Below are 24,361 nucleotides of genomic sequence, written 5' to 3' on the forward strand. Positions count from 1 at the left end.
ATGAATTAAAAATTAAACACTATCAGTATCTCATATGGATGCCAGACATTCCACAGTTAGATGAGATTCTGGACTTGGCCCTGGTTCTTTCATGACTATAGGAAGTAACCTAACTGTACCTTACATTTATACCTCATTAAGGAAAGAATGCTTTATAAAATAAAACTGGTGTCTCGATGCAAATATATAATGCACACAATTTGTAAAGCAGGATATGAAAAACAAAATAAATTGGTTAACACAGAACAGATGACATCAAATCCCAATTCATCAATTAATAATCACTACCAATAAATGAACACTACTAAAATAGGTCAAGGTCCTAAAGCACTTTTAAGTTAAATCAAGTGAGAAATAAAACAGCAGAGCATTGAATACTAATTTTCCCCTGGCTTTAATAACTCTGACTGAGCTTATAAAGAGTACCCCTCAGGGTGACCTCACAGCTCATATGCATAGGCAACACTGGTGATCAGAATATTTCTGATAAATGATAACCTCAATGGCCTGTTTTCCAAGTTTTTACTAAGCTGTATATTTCCTCACATATAAGAATGTTTTATTAAAATAAGCATCGTGTATATACAACCAAAAAACAGTAGCCAATGTTAAAGAAGAGAAAAATGACAGCTCTAAATCAATAAAATCTCCACAGAATATTGTAGTAAAAACTGATGCCTCTTCACTTTTATTGGATCTAGAGACAATAGCTGCTTTGAAGAAAAACATGGTCTTCTGTCAAGTCTACTTAATTAACTCTCATTTCTCAAACATTCAAATGCCTTAACCTTATTATTAAAGGCTTACCATTTCCTGATTCATTTAAGCAGAAACTATTCTCTGTGTAGGTTACCATGGAATTATTTAATACTGAAAACTGACTCATCTTAACACAAAAAAACTGCATCAAGACTGTAAGCTAGTAAATTCCAGCAGAGCACTGCACAAAGCATCATTAGGTCATAAACAGAACTGAAAAATTCCAACCATGGATCAGACTTCTTATCATACAGTCATGCCTACAGGAGGAACATCTATTTTGATAAGAAACCAAAATGTTAGAATGGTAAGAATGAGCTTATGTTTTATAGCTGTATCTACCCAGTTTCAACTACATCGATTCTTGTTTTTAAACAGGGAGAAATAGATTATTTCTCTTCTTGTTTTATCTGTATACATAGCTTTATTAGCTGAAACTTCTGCAATATTTCTCCGAGAAGAATTGGAAGTACCTGATATAAGCAATAAATTCTTTGTCAATGTTTGTAAAAATATAACTTGTATGTTATATGTTTATGATGATTAGCTATTTAAAATATTTAACTTTGCAGATGGATGAGGAAGTATATTAAAGATTAATTGTTCTTTAAAACATCATTTTCTCTCATTAAAAAAGAGAAGATACTATATTAATAAAAGGTTTAACACAGCAAGAAGATATAACACTTATAAATGTTTACGTACATATTAATCGACCATCAAAATATATGAAACAAAAATTGACAAAATTGAAGGAATAAATAGATAATAATTGCTGGAGTTACTCCAACTATTAATACTCCACTTACAATAATGGACAGAACAACCAGAAAATAAGGAAATAGAAGATTTAACACAATATACCAACTACATCTTACAGACAAAATACAGGACGCTCTACCCAACAACAGAATACACATTCTTCTCAAGTGCATATTGGATATTTTCCAGGACAGACAGTATTTTAGGACACAAATTAAGTCTCAAGAGACTTAGGAAGATAAACATCATACAAAATACCTTTTCCGACCACAGCAGGATGAAGTTAGAAATCAACAATACAAGTAAAACTGGAAAATTCACATATCTGTAGAAATTAAACAACATACTCTTCAATAACCAATGGATCAAAGAACCCACAAGGGAAATTAGAAAATCCTTAGAAATGAATGAAAATGAAAACATAGCATACCCAAACTAACAGAATGCAGGGAAAGAAGCGCTAAAGGGAAATTACAGATCTAAATGCTTACATTTAAAAAAGCAGAAAAGATCTCAAAATAACAACTTAACTTTACAACATAAGGAATCAGATAAAGAAGAAAAAACTAAACCTCAAGCTAGCAGAAGAAAGGAAATTATAAAGATTAGAGTGGCGATAAATGAAATAGAGGGAAACAACAGAGAAAAATCATTGAAACCAAAAGTTGGTTCTTTAAAAAGATCAACAAAACTAACTAACATTTAGCTATATGGACAAATTAAAAAAGAGAGAAGACTCAAATTACTAAAATCAGAAACTGAAGTGGGGATATTACTACCAATATTACAGAAGTAAAAAGGATTTTAAAAGAGTGCTACAAACAGTTGCACACTAAAAAATTGGATAACCTACCTGAAATGGACGAATTCCTAGAACCCCAAAACTCACCAAGAATAAATCATAAAGAAATAGAAAATATGAATAGACCTGTAACTAGTAAGGAGATTTAATCAATAATTTAAAATCCACCCAAAAAGAAAAGCCCTGGGCCTGAGAGATTAACTAGTGAAATCTACCAAACACTTGAAGAATTAATACTAGTCCTTCTCAAATTTTCCCTAAAAACTGAAGAAGAGGGAACACTTTATAACTCATTCTATGAGGCTAGCATTACCCTGATACCAAAGCCAAAGACACAACAAAAAAGAAAACTACAGACCAATGACATCTCTTATGAACACTGAAGCAAAAATCCTCAACAAAATAGCAAACCAGATTCATACTAACAGGATGATACATCAAGACCGAGTAGGATTTATTTCTGGATGCAAGGATGGTTCACTATACAAAAATTGATCAGTGTAATACACCAGATTAATGGAATGAAGGGAAAAAACCACGCTATCAATCTCAATCGATGCTAAAAAAGCATTTGACAAAATTCAATACTCTTTCATAAAAAACTTAACAGAAATAGAAGGAAATTACCTCAACATAACAAAAGTTGTATATTAAAAAAACCCACAGGGAATGGCATGCTCAATGGTTAAAGACAAAGTTTTTTCCTCTAAGATCAGGAACAAGCAAAAGATGACAACTTTTGCCACTTTCATTCAAGTTCTAGCTAGAGCAGTTTAGGTAAGAAAAAATAAATAAAAGGTAGCACGCAAAAGTCAGTTGCATTTCTATACATTAACAATGAATTTGACACAACACTGTAAAATGATTATGAATCAATAAAAAATGTAAAAAAAAACAATGAAAAATCTGAAAAGGAAATTATAAAAACAATTTCATTTATGATAACATCAAAAGAAATAAAATATTCAGGAATTACCAAAGAGATGAAACACTTGTACAATGAAAACAACAAAACATTACTGAACGAAATCAAAGAATATCTAAATAACTGGAAACACATTCCATCTTAATGGATTAAAACTTAGCATTGGTAAGATAGCCATTCTGCCCAAAGGGATCTACAAATTTAATGAAGTCCCTATTGATATCTCAATGCTATTCTTTACAGAAAGAGAACTGCATCCTAAAACTCCTATGAGATACAACGGACCCTGAATAGCTAAAGGAATCTTGAAAAAGAAGAGCAAAACTAGAGGACTTTTATTTCCTGATTTCAATATTTATTACATATAAACAAAACAAAAAGACAACCTATGAAATGGGAGAAAATATTTGCAAATGATGCGACTGACAAGGGCCTAATCTCCAGAATATGCAAATGGGTTATACAACTTAATAACAAAAAAACAAACAGTCCAATCCAAAAATGGGTAGAAGGCCTAAACAAGCAATTCTCCAAAGAAAAAATACAAATGGCCAAAGGCACATAAAAAAATGCTCAATATTGCTAATTATTAGAGAAATGCAAATCAAAACTGCAGTGAGGTATCACATCACACTAGTCAGAATGGCCATCATCTAAAAGTCCACAAACAATAAATGCTGGAGAGGGTGTGGAGAAAAGGCAACCCTCCTACACTGTTGGTGGGAATGCAGTTTGGTGCAGACATTGTGGAAAACAGTATGGAGATCCCTCAAAAGACTAAAAATAGACTTCCCATATGATCCAGCAATCCCACTCCTGGGCATATATCCAGAGGGAACTTTAATGCAAAAAGATACCTGCACCCCAATGTTCATAGCAGCACTATTTATAATAGCCAAGACTTGTAAACAACCTAAATGTCCACGGACAGATGACTGAATAGAGAAACTGTGGTACATTTATACAATAGAATACTACTCAGCCATAAAAAATGATAAAATAATGCTATTTGCAGCAACATGAATGGCCTTGGAGAATGTCATTCTAAGTGAGGTAAGCCAAAAAGAGAAAGAAAAATACCATATGATATCACTCATATGTGGAACCTAAAAAAAAAAAGATAAATGAACTTACTTAAAAAACAGAAATAGACTCACAGACATAAAAAAACAAACTTATGGTTACTGGGGGGAAGTGGGTGGGAAGGGATAAATCAGGAGTTTGAGATTTGCAGATACTGACTGGTATATATAAAATAGACAAGTTTATGCTGTATAGCACAGGGAACTATATTTGGTATCTTGTAGTAGCTTACAGAGAAAAAGAATATGAAAATGAATATATGTATATTCATGTATGACTGAAGTATTGTGCTATACACCAGAAACTGATACAACATTGTAAACTGACTATACTGAAATAAAAAAAAGAAAAAAAAAGACAGCAATCTAAGTGTCCATTGATAGATGAATGCATAAACAAAATGAGGTGTATACATACAATGCAATATGTTCAGTCTTAAAAAGGAAGGAAAAAAAAAAGGAAGGAAATCCTGCAACAGGCTACAACATGGACAAACCCTGAAGACATTATGACGAATGAAATAAGCCAGTCACAAAAAGATATATACTGTATGATTCCAGTTATATAAGGTACTCAAAGTAGTTGGAATTATAGAGTTGGAAAGCCAAATGATGGCAGCCAGGAACTGGGTGAGGGAAGGTGAATAGGAAGTTATTCTTTGCTGGGTATAGAGTTTCAGTTTTGCAAGATGAAGAGTTACAGAGATGGGTGGTGGTGATGGTTCAACATCACTTTGAATGTATTTAATACTAACTGTGGTTAAGATGATAAATTGTATGCCAAATATACTTCAGCACAATAAAAAACAGAAAAAAAATTAAAAGAGGGGTAAAGATGGTGGAGAAAGAGGAATAAATGAGCCATTGGGGAATAAGAGGAAAATCTAAATGTCATCAAGAAGGGGCAATAATATAAAGAAAGAAGGAAGGAATGCAGGGAAGGCAAGATAGAGGAAGAGAAGGAGGGATAGACATGGACACACATACACACACTTTGATCTTTGGCCCAAAGTACCAGGTACTACAGCACAGAAAATGCCCCAGGAGATCAATCACTGTCATATTCTGACATCAAAGATCAAAATTCCAGCCTAGTCTAAAATGGCCGAAATTGGACTTAATCAGCTGTAAAAAACACAGATCTGAAAGGTCCAGGCTATGTTCCACTGTCATTCCCTGTTAGGGTATCAAACTGAATTTGAAAGAGTTTAGTGTGACCTGTATCTGCTAAAATTAAGTCTGAGGATACACACAGACTGTGAATGCTCCTTGGAGCAGTCGACCTGATGGATGTTACGGGGAAGTACCACTGCCATTCACAGGGAAAAGCATATATTTCACAGAAGCTAGTTAAAATCAACATTTTCACTGCTTCAAATGGTAAGAGAAGTAAAAATTCTAATTTCAAAGTCACTCTGAGATGTAAATAAAAAATGTTATGTTCTTATAAACGTCTGTTAGCCATATAGTGAAGTAACGTGGTACTAACACCTGTGACTGCTGTGACCCTAAAGCATATGTCACTTCAGCTGACACAACAGCTCATCCTCCTTGGAGGAATTCAATCACTCTGTCAGCAGTCCTGGCCAGGCAGGTGAAAATATTTCTCATGAGGGATTCTTTTAGTGCAGTAAGATGGATGTCTTGACAACGCTTTAAACTCTGTAGGCACATGAAATCTGAAGATAGAATGAAAAAAAGAAGAAATGTACTAGGTTTTTACTTCAAAAGTCCCAGTGATACTGCCTTACAAACTACAAAATTCACTGGGTTCTAAGAATATGTGCTTTGTACATTGCAAGGGATAAACAAATATTAGTGGATATCATTATAACAAATAGCATTACTGTATATTAGAATTTTCAGTTACTCCTGGCCCTAGTTTTCTGTATGGACTAAGTTTCAGATAATTAATACTTATAAGGAAAACAAATAAATTGAATTTAGATTATTAAAGGAAAAAATAGGAGCCCTTTAGTTGAGATATTTTCTAAAAAACCCTAGTTGATTTATTAAGAAATATTAATGGTTAAAAGTTACCTTCTCTTTTTCATCTATGCCTTTAAATAAAAACAAAATTTATGACAGATTATAGACTTCCTCTGGAGTTTTACACAAAAATTTTGCAAACCAGGACAAGTGCAGAATATTTAAAGCAGGTAATCAACTGAAAATCACAGAAAGTCCTAGAAGAAAATTTAGCAGAAGAGTACTTGCTGCCCCCCTCCTTGGGTACTTCAATGACTGTCTTAAGATAAAGGAGTCTTTCCCTTGGAAAACAAAAACTTCTCTACCATATTCTTCTTCACATTTCATACTGTCCTATTTTGCTATATTTCAGCTCATAGGACATTATTACATGACAAGACTGTCATTTTCTATAACCAAGATATCTGTGCACCTGGATGGGCCAACTACAGAGAGATTTCAGAGTTTACAAGCTCAGATGTACCAATCTTTTCATAATACTGGCTTTGGGTAGGGTTTGGGAAGATAGCCTGAGGAAAAAGATAATTAGCTGCAAAGGAGGAATTCTGCCTATAAGTAGGTAGAATGTTTTATTTTTCTGGCAGCCACAGGGATATAACAATATAAAAAAATCTATGAGCTGGAAAGGATTTCTCCTGTGAACTAAGAAAACCAGGCAATATACTGTATCAATCACTCTTTAGTTTGCCACCAGCCACTGGCAGCATGGTAGATTTAGTAACAGAGGTTCTCAAATGGTAATAGATTTTAAAAGTCCCTTTTAAAATGGGCAGTCACCACTGCAGCTATGCTGTGTGCTACATTTTAAAAGTTGTGGCAAAGAAAATGAAATTGATCTTGCTGTTTAATGATTAGGTTTCCTTCCCTCTATGTGATTTCAGCTGAAGATTAACATGAGTACCTTCCATTTATATCACATTCCAGAGAGAGATCAAGAACTAAATAATATGAGTAATACATGTACTTCTTTCTCAATGAGAAATTTATGGCAATCTTTGCCAGTCTTTTAAAATTATTCCATATTCATTTCATGGCAAATATTTATTGAACCTACTATATTGCAGGTACTTCAATCATCCAAAGAACATAAGCACTACAGTTTTAAATTTTTAAGGTAGTGTTAATCACATGGTTCCCAAAGAGGTAGTTATTTTTACTATGCTTTAGGTTTTCCACTTAAAGTTTTTAGGAAAACTCAGCCATTTTAAGTAGTTTAATAACCAAACTGTTTTCAGAGTTTCTAGCTATCTTTAATTTTAAACTAGACAAATATGGAGCAAAGATGTATTGTTGGTTAACTAGTGATTACATATTGAACTAGAAAAATAAGAGAGAACAGACATTTTCAACAATTTTTTTTGGAATAAAAATCATAGTATTTCAGGTCAAGTCACAAAAGCTTGCCCTCTGACCATCTTTACTGTTAATGAAAAAAGTCCTATAGCTTCTTTTGTATCTTTAACTCCAACCCCGAGGAGACCCAGTAAGTGTCCCTTATCGTATTTCTTACCCAGACTCTGACTGCTGGGTGGAATATAATGGATTAAGTGGTCTTTTTAAAATTATCCTTTCTAAAACTCTTAATTCAAACTGCACAAGGAGACCACAAGTCTTAAGATGCCAAGGATCAAGTTTAGGACAGCAGAATGGTGGTATAAAGTTATTCTATAAATTCTACCTCAAAATTTCACTCTTTTCCTCACCACTGGTAGCTTCCTCTCAGTCAACGCTCTTTCCGTACTCCAAAAAACTGTCCCTCCTCTGTATTTCCCTGGTATGAGAAGGGCCCACCAAAAAAGCTAAACTTACACCCTTCTGGGCAGCACTGAGGTAGAACAAGACAGCACAAAGTGGTGCTAGTTGGCACCTCAATTCCCTTCCCTCCCTAACCCCTGTGCCAGCAGGACCCAGGAGGAAGCTAAACTTCCACTCCCACCCTTGGCAACAAGGCAGGCCAAAGAAAAGCATTAAATCCATTATCCTTAAAAGGCTGAAGAAACTAAAGTCCAGAGAAATTAAGTCACTTGACAAAATTTTTTTAGGAGGCATGAACAATTTAGAGTGCACATAGCAAAGTTGAAGGATATTAAATCAACAAAAATGCTCAAAGGGGAAGATTCTTAAAGAAGGGTAGTAAGGCAGTTAGAACCAGAATTCAGACTCAATTTTATATATATATATATATATATATATATATATATATATGATAAGGGCCCCCTAAAAGAAAAAGAAATTGACAATTAACGTACATTTTTCTGGAAATTAATATGACTGATAGGGTAGAATAAAATGAAAAATGGAAGGACTCAGATCAGTGTAATAGGTGAGGGTGTTGGTAAGAGTTTTAGAACCTGGAAGGGACTCAGAAATCTTACATACACTGTAGGTTATTCTCACTAGGAAGATACACACTAGTACAAAAGATGAGCAAAGACACATGACATCACCTGTCCTGCTCTAATTGTAACTGTAGTGAACATGTGCATTTCGCTCAGCCATTTTCTCTTTCTGGTCCTAGATTTCTTTTGAGTATTTTTAAGAAAAGTGAAGAGAAGGAATAACTGATCAGGAAGAGTTTAAAGGAGCAAGTAATGGAACCAGTAAGAACTCTTAAATACTTCAAGTCTAAACCCTCCCTTGGACTTAACTATGGAAATTCTGAGGGCACTTTTTACTTTTCCTCTTACATCATTCACATTGTTTTTCAAATATTATTAGGCTCTGTCTGAACACACTCTGTCTCCTGGGTAAGGCAACCAGAAGGAAGCTGACAGTGGACACCCAATACTTCCTTATGCCCTTCAGAACTGAAGTGCATTTCCAGATCAACAAAAAGAGCAGTTATGACCATTTAAAATTCCAGGAAATGGCTGTGTGACAGCATTTGGCATTTACATTTTGAACTGCTTAATCATTCTTTTATAGACTAGCTGAAGATTATTTCGTCTCTCTGGCATTTTCTTATGTCTCAGCTGCCTTCCTCTGTCACCCAGGACTCAAGTTTGAAGGCTGAAATACATTATAATAATCACAGTCAAACAAAGGCATCCCAATTCCAAACTCTGTAACTTCATGCTTTTCCCATCAATTTCACTTTGGTTAAAGGGCCAGTTAAAGGAAAAATACATGAATAAATCTAAGCTTACAAGTTCTACTGCCAATATTATTTCACATGATAAGGCTTCTTATTCAACTCACTATCTTCACACTATATTGTACATTATAAAGACGGCATGTACATAAACACCTTCAGAAATGAAGCGGCTCCACTTCAGAAAGCTGAACTTTCTGAAGTAAAGGTCCCACATGCTGTACCTAAATTATTATCCATATGCCATCATGAATATTTTCATTACTTCATATTTCTCCAACAACTTCTCTCCCAAAATCAATGAAGAAAAACAATAAAAAGAAATACAGATTATTTTTAAGTATCAAACTACTACTAACCTTCATGCATTTTTCAACTAGAGCTTCGGGATGGAAAACAGACTATATAAGCCAAGCCAAGTCCCAGGTCTGATGCTTACAGTATCTGACATTAAGCACATCACAGCTTATATGGGCCGTGGCGTCTTTGTGTGCAAAACGAGGGAACTGAACATGATGATCGGCAATTTTTCTTAAACATACATCAACAATCCAAACTTTTTAACTTCTATTGCTGTCATTTTCACAAAGAACATAGGGTCCTTTTGAAAACATTACTGGAATACAAGATCTACAGAACCATAGTAGACAGAAAGGAAGAACAGTATAAGCTACTGATAGATATAAACATTTGAGTTAATAAAATGTCCGAATCCTAACAAACGCCTCCCCTTAGATTCTGTACTAACCAGGTTTTCTTTGCCCTGGCTCAGATGACAATCTTCCTGTAAAATGTCTCCTGCTTCAGGAGGTCTCATGCTAACTACTTCCCTAGGTTCTCACTGCACATGATTTCCCCTCTATCAAAGCATTTTAACCAGACTACGAACTCCTTCCTCACTCATCCTTGTAAGCTGATCACACAGGTGTCTGCTGGACTGTGTAGTTTAGCTTTTGTGTGCACTTTCCCATCTCAACAGAACGGGGACAATTTGGAGGGGTCTAGCAAACAGTCACAAAATACTGAAAACAAGAACTTTGTTCTCCTTGATTCCACTTTAAAATTTTCTGTGAATAAGGCTAAAATATTTAGCAGTTTCTGAGGGGAAAACACTGAGTCTTCTTACTTGGTCACAGCCCTCACAATTCTTACTTAGCAAGTATTAGGAATACACTAGCGGCTTAAGATATGTTGAATATGGAATAAATAAAAGGCTAAAAGTTTCAGAATTAACACAGTACAACTTAACTTTTCAGGTATACTATTGGCTATACAGCAGAATTAATATGAAAACATAACTATTTTAACACGGCTTTCATCTCAAAAACAGTTTGAAGTAATGGAGAAAGTCCAGGTGTAATCAGACAGAAACATGCTGAGCCTCTGTTTCCTCAACCTAAAACCAGAATCAATTCAGTTTACAGTATGAATATTAAAGATAACATACGGAAATCATCTATTAGCCCAAGCCCCACAGTAGGCGCTCAATAAATGCATGGCAATATTATGTGACTTACTTCTCAGTATAACGTCAGACTTAATAGAGAGAAAACCTTTTACATCTTGCTTCATTTTCAACATACCCCTCATTTGTATCTAAGTCCCTTCTTGAAAACTTCAAGTATGTATGCTTTTCTCAAATATTAGCTTCATCACAAAGTTCTATTAAGAGGAAAACCTTCCATACTTTAAGAGTAGAGAAAAACCAGTTTTGATATTTCATTGCTTTTCTGAAGTCCTAGAACAATAACAATATTTATGACATTGGGCACTGAGGTTTATGCAGCAGTAAATAGCTTTTGTGGCCGATTAAGCGTCTCTGTTTGACTTCACATCCCCTGGTACCATAGCCATTACCCCTTAATTAAATGCTTGTTTATGTTACACAAGGACCTTTTCTGGTCCTATACCTTTCGACAAATGTAAGAATGAGGAAGAAGGAAAAAATGCTAGATTACTAAAGGAGATAATATTAATACTGAAACTTTTGCTCAAAGCTGGGTCAACAAGATGATATCATGCAAAAAAAGTTTTACTGTCTAAAAAACAAAATCAAAACCAAAAAACCAATCAGAAAAAGCTGCACCTCAGATGTCAATTCAATTTGAAATGTTTCAGTTCAGGGGTACAAATAAAACCACAGACATCAGGTAAAAGGAGGAGAATGTTCCTTTTCCATTTTTTGCTGGAAATAAAGTCATTATATAATTTTCACTTGCAATTAATATTTTAGATTTTAGCACCTGAGTGGCAAAAGATCAGAAAGGCACAAGCATGTGTCATTACTAAAGATGAATATGTCCCCTCTCATTTGTGGGGGTGTTATCCCAGAGTAAGATAAAGAGAAACTTTAGAAATTCCTGACAAACCATCCTCAAGCCTGTGTAGTTTCACAGGAAGTTCAGCTGCCACCACTACTTTTTACTCTCCTAATTCAGGCAGCAACTGGTAAATTTGTATTTTTGCACAGAAAGGAAGAATGATACGTTAAGGATGTCACAAGTTATAATTCATGGTAGAAAGTGAGTTTTCCAGCAAGGAAAAAAAAACAAACAAATAAACCCCACCTTTACCACTCCAGAAAAATAAGTCTGTACATCCTGAGTGGCAAAATGTTGGATACACTGTATTTATGAAATGGAGCAACTGATCACAGATTGAAAATGACAGAGATATGCAAATACAATGGTGTAATAAAGGGAAAGAAGTGATCACACATCAGGTAAGTCATCACTGATACCAGTTTCTATCACCCAAATGTCCCCTGTCTCCACCCAAAAAAGTCTGGATAAATAGCTTTTGCTGATTTGTAAGCTAAACACCCAATTGTATTTCACAGGTTCTCTCAACTAATTTGCTTTTGTATATTTTGCATTTGCCATAAATACCTATAAACTTGTTTTATTTGCAATCACCTTTACTATTTACACTAATGGAAAGGGGATAGAGTGGTAAATAATTTAAAACATTCAAAAATAAAAATTTCTTAAGTTCAAATAAGATGACAAAAGAACTTTAAACTAAGATATACGAGGAACTGGGGCTGTTCTTCCTGGAGGAAAACTACTCAGGGATGACAAGATGGCTGTCCTCAAATACACGAGCTGTCATACCACGAACAGTGCTAAGAATTAAAGCTGGTAGACAAAAACTGTAAGGAGGCAGATTTTGGTTCCTTGTATAAAAGTCAGTCTGTTAATACATGGGTGATAGAGAATACTCAGAAACCAAATTACATTGAATAGAGAGATGGTTGGACTAAAACTAAATGACCTCTAAAGCCTCTTTCAATTCCTGAGTCTATGATTTTGCAATATATGTTTAAATTATGATCAAATCTGAATGTCAGCAGTTCATGAAATCACACAAAGCACTAACTGAAAGGTTTGGGCCTGGGGGTCAGAGCAGTGAGAAATAGAATGCTGACCCTAAATCACTCCTTTTAAGATCTTTTATGCTCCTAGCTTGGTCATAGTACCCAATTAAGCAGAGTTTTTGTTACTCAGAACTTTTCTGAACAAAGCAAGCAATTGCTAACTTTCTCTAAGAGTTTCTTATCAAAACATGAAAAACAAAGCAAACCAAAACTTTAAAATTGGAGGGGAAAATGGTGTGGGCTGTAAAAAAAGGTTTTAAGCAAAAGAATCTAGAGTGCTGACAGGAGCCACACTTAATGAACTGATCATAAAGTCCAGGCAGGACATGAATCTAATGGGAAGAGTGAAATGAGTAGTTTGTATACAAGGAATGAAGGTTTCTAGAATGGTGGATGCAGAACAGCTACTTTTAAAGAAAGGAGCTATAATCACTGTTGAAAATTAAATGCAACTATATGCTCTCCGCCTTGCTCAATTCTACAAGTTTATGCAATAGGCAGGGTAAGTGAAACATGTAACAAGGGACTCTGACCTAGGTTTGGGTGGAGAGATCCTAAGGAAGTGCTAAGATGTAAAGGATGAGATCTAAGCGATAAAAGTTTCAAATAAAAGAATAATACGTGCAAAGGCCCTGAGATGAGAGGGAACAGAATATGTTTAAAGAACAAAAAGAAAACAAGTGAGGCTAGAGAGGTAGGTTTGCAGGAATTAACTATGTGGTACATTACAGGCCATGTCAGCATTCAGTTTGCAGCCAAAGATCATTAGGAAATCAGGGAAGGATTTTTAAACACAAGGCCATAATGATCAGATCTGGAGTTGAAAAGATCACTAGACACTGGATAAATAATTTATTTCACAAGTTACCAAAGTAGAGCAGAGAGATCACTAAACAGGTAATGAAGATGGTCTAGAACAAATTAAGTGGTAGTCGTGGAAATCGAAAGACGAATTAAAGATACTTCAAACATAGCAGCTAAGTTACGTGATAACAGAGGTTGAGTACAGTGGATCTTTGAGAAGGATATAGGGAGAATTGGAGAAGGTCTTTTGAAACATCAGCTGTAAGTCTTAAAGTACTAAAAGGCATTGGGAGTAATAATAATTTTTGGCTAAAGGATTATTCCAAGATAAATAAGGACACAGAAAACGAAAGACAGAGTTAGCTGGCTGTTTGGGATGAAGCCGGGGCTGGGAGGTCATGTGTCCCAAGGAGTGTTTTGGATGTGGGGACACTCCATAAGATGAAGCTGGACGGCCAGGCAGGGTTAGATTCCAAAGGGGTTTCAAGAGAAAAAATTTGAACTTTTCACTAGTGACTATGCAAAGTTAATACATGATTTTACTCAAGAGAGGAACAAGATTTTAGCTTGCCTTTTGGAAAGACTGCTTTGCCAGTGGTATGAAGAGAAATGAACTGGGGGACCAGGGGACCAGTATGGAGGGTCATAGTATGAGAGAAATGTATGTGTCACAATTAATAGAGGAGCAAAGGAATTTTAAAGGATGGGACAAAAATATTTAAAAGCTAAGAAAACAGGCTATGATAACCAAATGGATGTGGAGAGTTAGAGAAAAGGAAAGAACTAGGACTAATCTCATGTTTCTGCCCTGGAACTAGGTAAACTATGAAACCATTTGCAGATACAGAGAACAGAGTTAGATAAATTAAAGTGGCAGATGATGGGTAACTGTGACCAAGGAAATAACAAATATTACCATATTCTGTTTTTAATCACAGTTACTCATACAACTAGATTATCCTATTCTACGTACCATTGTTAAACTTGGGTTCAATGGGAGCAGAGATAATATCAGCAGAATTCCTCTCTTTTTGTCCTGTATTATGGAGCCTTACACATGGTAGGTCCTCAACAAACATGTCTTAAATAAATAATAATGTTGTCAACTACCCAGATATATGAATTGGCTAAGATTGTGTGCTCAGCTGCAGCAATTACAAGAACACCAGTAAAAATAGTAAACACACAGGAATTCTTTTTCATTTCAGGCAATAAAAAGTCTGGAGCTGGGATGGTTCAACTCTAAGTCAGCAATGCTATCACAGAACAAGTTTCCTTCTACCGCCCTACAGTGCATTCCCTAGCATTTGCTTTCAAATTCATGCTGAACATCCAGGTATCAATTCTATTTTCCTGATAGGAAGAAAGCTGAAGAACCCAAAGATACCTCTCTCTCCGGGTTTTGACTTTTGATTTTGCAAAGAAAGCCCTTACCAGGATATTTGTACTTCTATCTCCCTACCCAGCACTGTGTCACGCGGCCAACCCTGGCTGAAAGAGGTCTAGAGGAGAAGGAAGGGAGGGGGAAGGCAGTTGGAAATAGATTTAATGACGCAACTTATATTTGCCATGGCAGAATTCATATTTGGTTTATCAGAGGTCTTAAGGGAAAAAAGAGAGAGAAATCCAGAACCAGGAAAAATAATAGTAAGAGAAAAATACACTGCAGTATGGTCATGAGAAAAACATCAGATAAATCCCCACAGAGGGATATTCTACAAAAATACCAGTACTCCTCAAAACTGTCTAAAGAACATCCATAGTAAAGAAAGCCTGAGAAACTGTCACAGCCCAAAGGAGTCTAAACAGACATGAAAACTTAAGTGTAAGGTGGTACCCTGGATGGGATCCTGGGACAGATAAGGTATATTAGGGTTACAACTAAGAAAATTTGGATAAACAATGGGTAGTTAATAATGTATCAATACTGGCTTATTAAATACGTACCACAAACGTACCACACTACCGTAAGATGCTGTTGACACAGTAAAGTGTGTGCGCATGTATGTGCTTTGTGGGGAAGGGTCTATGGGAACTCTCTATGTCATCTTCTCCACTTTCCAATAAAGTTAATGCTGCTCTTAAAAATAGTCCGTTAAAAAAAAAAAGCCACCTGTAATACCACCACAGTATTAACACTCTGAGATATATTTTACCAATTCTGTTGGTAAGCCATCCTTAGATTTTAGCTCAAAAGTTACTTTTGCTGAGAGATCCTCCCTGGATCCCAGACCTGGCTGAGTCCCTCTGACAGGCACTTGCACACCTCTCTATACTGCTTTTTCCTAATGCATATCACGTTTGTAATCAAAGAGTCAATTGAGAAATTAATCATTATTAACGTCAGTCTTCCCTCTAAAATGTAAGCTTCATGTATTACTCATCACAGTTTCACCAGCATGGTGTCTTGAGCTCAAAAGGCACTCAATGAAGAGTAACTGAATAAATGAAAGAACATACACACATTAAAGAAACTATATAGCTTTAAATTCATGTGTACAGATACAGAAAAATGTTCCATATGCCTTAGTGAAACAGGAAGATGTAAAACAATGTGCATAAGAAATTCTTATTTTTGTTTCAATAATGATAAGTAAAAAGCTTACTCTATGCATACAAAACCAAAAATGACGCAGTTCACAGCGGTTAACTCTGAGAGGTTTCGGTAGGCTTTCACTTTCTGGTGTATATATCTCTGTCATGTTTCAATTTTTAATAAATATGTCTTATTTTTGTCAACAGAAAAACGAAGGTAAAGTATGCATTCATTATGGGAAAGTTGGAAAATAAAGACAAGTTTTTAAAAAAAGAACACCTCTTATCTTCAGTCTCATTATACCAAACACAACCACAGTTAACATTTGCACCTTACATATTTATTTTTTTTGCCATAGTATAGAAAAATTCATATTTTGAGTTTTATGTCTCATTTCATCCACGTAATCACCCACTCAGGCAGACAGCCATTGGCCACAAAAGAAGTGGCACAAAGGACTGAATGATGAGCATGTGGTCCCAGGGCTGGTTAGAAACAGAAGATCAGTGTTTCCTGACAATCAGTCTTGCACTTCTTATTAGCCCTAACAGGCAGCCAACCAGTGGTGAAAGTTGAAATGTCACGTGTACCGTGTGACAACTGAATTTGAATTTAACAGCTCTACAAGTTTAAATTAATCACTTTTATAATATTTTAAATGTCATTCATATAGCTAGATAAATATTTATTGTGGCCTTAAGAAGATATCAATAATGATTTTTAAAATTAAGGTAACTACTAATACATGTGCCAACTGGCTGTACCTCAAGAGAATTATGTTGGGTGAAAAAAAAAAGCCAACCTCAAAGGCTACAGATACTATATGATTCCATTTATATAAAACTTTCAAAATGACAAAATTTCAGAGATGGAGAGTAGACTAGTGGTTGCCAGGGATCAGCAATGGGAGAGAAGACTGGGTGTGACTATAAAGGGGGAGTATGAGGGAGCGCTTTGTGGGCATCAACAGTTCTCTGTCTTGACTGAGATAAATCTACACGTGAGAAAACTGCACAGAACTACACACGATCACACACACAGAAATGCACGTAGAACTAGTGAAATATAAATAAGATCTGTGGATTGTACCAATATCAATTTTCTGGTTTTTCTATTGTACTACAGTTTTGTAAGAAGTCATCAGTGGGAAAACTAGGTGAAGAATACACAAGAACTCTCTGTACTGTGTTTTGAATACTAACCAATATGAAATGAAAAGTTTTTCAAATGGGCAAAAGAGACAGTTGATAAATGACACCAAAAAAAAAAAAATCTCATAATTTACCCTTGGCAGAAACCCCTCATATTAGGTTTTTGTGAACATTCAATATACAGAGTAATAACTTGATTGGAAAAAATATGACACTACAGAGCTGTCCAACAACAGGATGGGATCTCAGGCAGGCAGTGAGCTCTTCGCTGGCAGTGTGCAAATAAAGAGAGGATGATTTTCTGACAAGGGATATGGTGAGAGTGACTCCTATTTGTTTACAAGCAGGACTAAATACCTACTCAAAGGTGCTTTTACGGGTTTGGCTAACATGGCACACGTAACACAAATTCCACTCTCTCTTTCCCAATTTGTGGTCATATCCAATGTTCATAGATTACACCAATCCTTTCTAAGTGCCCCCCCAAGGCTTTTAATTGTTAACAGATACTCTAGGCAGTTACTACCAATCAGTCATAGTTGGTACCTCCTAACAATGTGGTCAATGTTCTATAAATTTGCCAATGATGACAAAACTTTAAGCATTAATTCAGAAGTAAAGCTTTGCCAAACTTTGCACTAGAACCAAGAAGACTAATAACCTGAAAGGTTCAAAGAAGTCTATCTCCAGCTGCAACAGTAATCACAATCACTCTAATGTTTTGAAATTTAATAGCTATTTTATTCTAATGAACTACTAGTACTTTATCACTCAAGATAAATTAGACTTACCTTTTAAACTATTCTTACAGAAAAGATGAGAAATTATTCTTTGTCTTTAGCAGGTGAAATTCTAGCACATGGAAAGTGAGCAATAATTTGTCCCAAATACAGATACAAATAAACAAACAAAAAAGCATACCCAAGTACTACCTATAAAACTCATGACTTTCAATCTTTTGAGTGGTCTAAACATCTTAATTTCAAGAAAAGTATATCAGAGAAAATCACAAATAGGAAAAATAAGCGTATACTTAGTAACTGAAACTATTATCTCTGAAGTAAACAAAGTGTTAGTAACTAATTTTGAAAGTTCCTAAGTAAAATAAAGGGAACCGAAACAGGTCCAGATAGGAAACCTTTGTTGGGTGCATAGGATTCCAGAAGTAGGTCATGATACTAATGAAAAGTACCCCTCAGCTAATAAGCAGACCTAAAGCAGAGAGATAAAAGGCTCTTTGAAGTGTTTTCTTGTTTTCTTAAGATGTTTTAAGGAATAAGAAAGGATAATACCAACTACTTCACCTAGCCAAGAAATGAAATTAAAATATCAGAGGTATATCTCCTGCAGACCTCCGTTCTTTAATTTTGTACATCAAGCCCTCTCAAATAGCAGTTCTGCTGCACAAGGTGACTTCTCCTAATGTTATGGGCCATCCAGCACCGAATTTACAGGTGCACCCAATTAGAGCAGAACACACTGACTGCCATTTTTGGCAGTATCACTATAGATAGTCCTTTATTCTTTCTTTGTTCACTTCTCTTTATTTGCAAAATGGAAAGTTGATCCCAATAAGAAATATATTTAAAGGGTCAACTACAAAGCAGGGCCAATATAGGAGGTTTTATTATGATAACCAAAATGCCTCTCTGTCACAAAAATATTCTCATGTTTTATAAGTTTTCTTTTTCCCTTGGTAATCACTGAAATTACTGATACAAGGTGTAACAAGTAAAGAAGAACTTTTGAAAGATTCTCCTAAGCAGGAATGGCTGCCTCCCTCAGTTAGCAGAGACTTTTGACCTCCTGACCCTAATCTCTTCTTACTCTCTAGTGTCACTGCAACCAAGAGAAATCACTTGGTACAAAATTTGGTAATAAAATGTCCATATAGTAATTTTATATGTGTATATATATATATACACACACATATATCTCTCCATCCCACTGTCCTCCTTAAGAATAAAACACTTTATCGCATACATTTTATATCCCTAGTTGAGCACGATGCTTGCACTTAGTAGGCCTTTGGGGAAATATTTTTTAAAACATTTAACAACCACCACAAACCCTATAGAGAACAATTTCACTGTTTACTAAAATTTTACTTTCCAAGTTTTTCTAGACAGAATAAAACAGAACAGCAACACCCAACAATTCGCTCCTTGCCTCTACAGTTCATTGTTTTTCACATCCAGGAGTCAAATGACTTTATTGTGACTTTACTTTACTGTGACTAGCAAGTTGAGCTCTTATTTCTTCATGCCATAGTTTAAGACTTAAGAGGCCAACAGTGAGCTCCTCGAGAGAAGAAATCACATCTTATTTATCTCTGTACTCCTAGTACCTGGTTATGGAATATGAGCTAAATAAATGTTTGCTGAGTAAATGCATTATTAAATTGATCCATGGTGTATTTTCCACACTGGCTAAAAATAATTTTTTACTACTGTACCCATAATCCATGCAGAAAAAGCCTGACAAACTTGTCCCACTAGTGTTTATAAGGCAATATGGTGCAGAGCAGTGATGTATCGAATTCAGTTCCTAAGTCCCATGTAGACTGAAATCTGAAGATAATATGGAAAAAAAAAAAGGAAAAAAACAAACAGCTAAAATACATTCTGAAAACCCTTGAATTAGTGTGACCGTGGCGAATAGGTGGAGCTGAGCTGCTAAGCATTTTTACATAGAAGAGATAAATGAGCAGTGAAAGGGCCACAGAGGAGCCAGAAGCAGTTAACCTTCTGGTAAAGTCTACATTTTCTGCACAAATTAAAGTTCCTAAGAGGAAGTGACAACTTTCTATTTTGGAAGTGATTTGTAAAACATGTTTGTGAGGTCTTTGGTCTGAAGCCAGTCAGTTAAATAAAGAAACAATCCAATGAAACACTGTAAATTCTGATGCCAATAAGATAAAAACTCAAACTTGTCTCTAATGTAGTCTAAACAACTGTCTGCATTTCTTTAACACTCATATTACTTGTAAATAAGAGGCAATAAATATGAAACAAATTGCCTTTTATAACCTATATATAAATATATGTAACAATTGACCAATTTTAAACATTAGTAGAAAATCACGTCAACAACAAGGTGCGCTAAGACCATAATTAAATATTCCTATTTAAAAGGAAAAAAGTTAAGTAAAAATTGTTACTGGATTCTTTTATGTGAATCCTGAAGAACTAAAACACTATACTAACCCAAAAAAATAAACTCTATTTTCCTTCTGATATAATCAGAATCATTAAAAAGATTCCGTTTTAAGGGGAAAACCACAATGTTATCACAAAAGCCAAAGAGAAAATGATTAAAATCATGGAAGAATGGAAGATACACTTTGACGATTAAAGAATTACCTGATAAACATATTATGGGAAAAGGTGGGGAGCCCTCAGACAGTAACAGTTCACAATGACTTCAAGGATGCTTTAATACCACAACTAACAGCAAAGGCTCAACTCCCTCACAGCTTCCTGACGACCGCTACTCTGCAGTCCCGCAGAGATGACTCTGGTCATGTAACAAAGTCTTCGCACTCCAACAGCATGGCAGACGATCTGTGTACAATATGCCATATGGGTTTTAACACATAATTATTGGCCCATTATGACATACACATTTTTAAAAGCTTTCCAGATTTGATTCTCAGTTTCCTCTTCAATGAAAGAGAATGTATCTACCTTACACAGTTGTGGGGATCAGAGACAATGTTTACAAGCTTCTAGGGCAGAGAACTTGCAAGGTATCTGGCACAATTATATGTTTTGAATATACTATGAAACTGCACATTAAACATTTTGAAAACAATTTGAAAAGCAAGACCTGAGTTAAAGATCTAACAACATATAGACCAAACTTAGCAACCGACATTCTTTTTTTATACTGGTATCAAAAGCATTCTACACAAAAATTATCTTACATTGTAACAAAATCACCAAAGGTTCTATCTGACACACTAGCCAAATTTAAAACACATATAAAGAAAAGAACAAGTATAATTTACTGGCCGTCTACCACCACACACTAGGCATAATGCTAGAGGCATATCATGATAAATCCATAATATAGTTTTACTGATGAGGAAACTGAGGCTCTGACAGCTATCCATGCAGCTAGTCAGTGGCAGAGCTGGGATTCAACTGCATCTGAGTGATGGCTGTTTATTTTCTTTCCACAATATCACACAAAATCCATAGAAAAGTAATTTTAAAATTCAAAAAGCATAAACATAATAGGCAAGATAGTTGTTTTTGAAACAAATAAATTATTTTCACTTAAACATTCAGGAAACAACAAAAACACCAGTTTTAGGTCACTGGAAAACAACTGACAAATCTACATGCCAATTAGGCAAACAAAGAAAAATAAGTCAGATGTACCAAAACATTTATTTACCACATAAGTTGCTTGACAAGTATAGAAAGATATAAGAGGTATAGAAAGCTTTTTAGACTACAGAAACAGCAGTTCATGTATGAAATTTCTCCATAATCTAAAATGAAAGTTATTTCTCTTTTTCTATAAAAAATGAAAAAAATTGCATTCATTTTTATTAATGTATAGCCAACAAGCCATGAAGTAATAGTTTAGCTGTTTATAAAACAAGTGCCACTACATAATTCTAATTTAGTAGTAAAGCATAATTTCAAATCAAAATACAAAGCAAAACAAAATTTTACATTGGCCACCGTGCTCCTTGCATCACCTGGAGAGGTGCTCCTTGGGGTAAAAAGTCATAATCCCTAGTTTCCTGTTATGTTAGAGGACTAAACAAGGCCAATGAAAGCAAGCGCTACTCTCTTCCAATAATACAAAACTCAAGTTATGTTTCTAGATAGTAAGAGTTTTGTTGATGTATTACTTAAGAACTCAATCATCCAGATTATCTACAGCCAAATCTGAATTCCAGTCTTTCCCCCCGCTCTCTGCCAATCAGCACACTCTGGATCAGTACAACTCTCATCTACATTCGAGAGTGTTGGTTTCTAAGTGTTCTAATATTTGGTATAATCAAGTAAGTCAGAAAGGTAAGTCAGAGGAGAAAATTCATGGTACATTCTAATGATCTGTATAAATGATTTTCAGGAAATCAGCAACACAGCTCATATTTATTAGCAAGAATGACCTAGACATGACCATTCTGTTGATCTATATTGTGGTTTTTGTCACTGAGTTATTCTGCATTAGTGGTGAGTAGAACACATAAATAAAAATGTGTCCTTACAGCACTAAATTTATAAAAAGTATAATAAAGCAGGTTTCTAAAAGTTTACTTCACAAAGGAAAACAAGGATGATAGGGAAAATGCTGACTACAGTCCTCTCTGGCTGGAAAAAAAGGTGTAATTTCCTTCCTCAATCCATTTCACTAGTCAGCTAAAACTAGCATCTTGGTTCTAATTTAAGGGTTGGGCCTACTCACTGTCTCTATCGCCAGACAGAAGGGAATGCCTAACACTAAAGGAAAGAAATATAACTTTTAGATTTTTAACTGTTCATAATACTCTGAAATCAAGGGAGAAAACACCACAAAAACAAAAGTTGCTTATAAATTTTTTTCTGATTTTTAAAAATAATAGTTACAGAAAATTTGTAAAACACAGATCTGTATAAAGAAAAAAACCAAATCATAAGCAATCCCACCAGAGATAATTAAATATGTACATCAACGTGTAAACAGCTATTTCTTCAAAAAAGGGTTTGTGGGGATTAAACTTAAAAGCTTCACACAGCTAAGGATAACATAAACAAAATGAAAAGACAACCTACAGAAGGGGAGAAAATATCTGCAAATGATGTGGCTAATATATAATCATATAGCTAATATAAAAAAAAAAACAAGCAACCCAATCAAAAAATGGGCAGAAGACCTAAATAAACATTTCTCCAAAGAAGACATCCCGTGCCAACAGGCACGTGAAGAGGTGCTCAATATCACTAATTATTAGAGAAATGCAAACCAAAACTACAATGAGGTACCACCTCACACCAGTCAGAATGGCCATCATTCAAAAGTCTACAACTAATAAACGTAAGAGGGTGTAGAGAAAAGGGAACTCTTCTACACGATTGGTGGGAATGTAAATTGGTGCAGCCACTATGGAGGACAGTATGGAGGTTCCTTAAAAAACAAAAAATAGACTTACTCTATGATCCAGCAATCCCATTACTAGGCATATAGCTGGAGGAAACTCTAATTCGAAAACATACGTGCACCCCAATGTCCACAGCAGTACTATTTACAACAGCCAAGACATGAAAACAACCTAAATGTCCATCCACAGATGACTGGATAAAGAAGATGTGGTATATATACACAATGGAATAGTACTCGGCCATAAAAAAGACTGTAATAATGCCATTTGCAGCAACATGGATGGACCTAGAGATTATCATACTAAGTGAAGTAAGTCAGACAGAGAAAGACAAATATCATATGCTATCACTTATATGTGGAATATAAAAAAAATAATTATACAAATTTTATTTATTTACAAACCAGAAATAGACTTACAGACAGAGAAAACAAACTGTGGTTACCAGGGGGAAAGGGTCGGGGGAACGACAGATGAGGAGTTTGGGATTAACAGATACACATTACTATATATAAAATAGATAAACAAGGATCTACTATATAGTCCAGGGAACTATATTCAATTTCTTGTAATGAGCTGTAATGTAAAGAATCTGGGAAAAAAAAATATATATGCATGTGTATGTATAATTGAATCACTTTGCTGTACACCTGAAACTAACATTGTAAACTGACTACACTCAATAAAAAATAAGAATTAAAATAAATTTTTTAAAGCTTTAGCAACTGATAGATTTTAAAAGCTATCTCAATTTTTAAAAAAGATACCTTGTTTTCTCTTCAAAATTTTTGTTTGCTAATGAGAACAACAATTTCCCACGTTTATTGGTTGTTTCTATGTTTTCTTTGACAAATTGCCTATTCATGGCTGCCTGTTTTTCTATTCAGGTATTCATTTTCTTATTGACTGATGAGAGTTCTTCTTGCATTAAAGGTGTTAAATTTTTATCATGTGGTATATGTATTTGTTCATTGTTAATATTTG

At 35.0% G+C, this 24,361-nt stretch overlaps 1 protein-coding gene across 12 annotated transcripts in view; it reads right to left on the reverse strand.

The window, feature by feature from the left end:
* Positions 1 to 24,361, reverse strand: part of PEAK1 (pseudopodium enriched atypical kinase 1) — a 197,749-nt gene that overhangs the window by 117,723 nt on the left and 55,665 nt on the right. Inside the window, exon 1 of one of the 12 annotated variants that reach the window (XM_072950952.1) lies at positions 20,640 to 20,706. The exons of 9 other annotated variants lie outside the window; for them this stretch is intronic. The gene's annotated coding sequence lies outside the window, so the exon portion shown is untranslated. Of the gene's footprint in view, positions 1 to 807; positions 856 to 5,819; positions 5,888 to 20,639; positions 20,707 to 24,361 lie in introns of those variants that run through there. 2 more of the 12 variants (XM_072950950.1, XM_072950951.1) reach the window with 2 other exon arrangements.

Source organism: Vicugna pacos, chromosome 27, assembly GCF_048564905.1.
Source record: "Vicugna pacos chromosome 27, VicPac4, whole genome shotgun sequence".
Taxonomy (NCBI): domain Eukaryota; kingdom Metazoa; phylum Chordata; class Mammalia; order Artiodactyla; family Camelidae; genus Vicugna; species Vicugna pacos.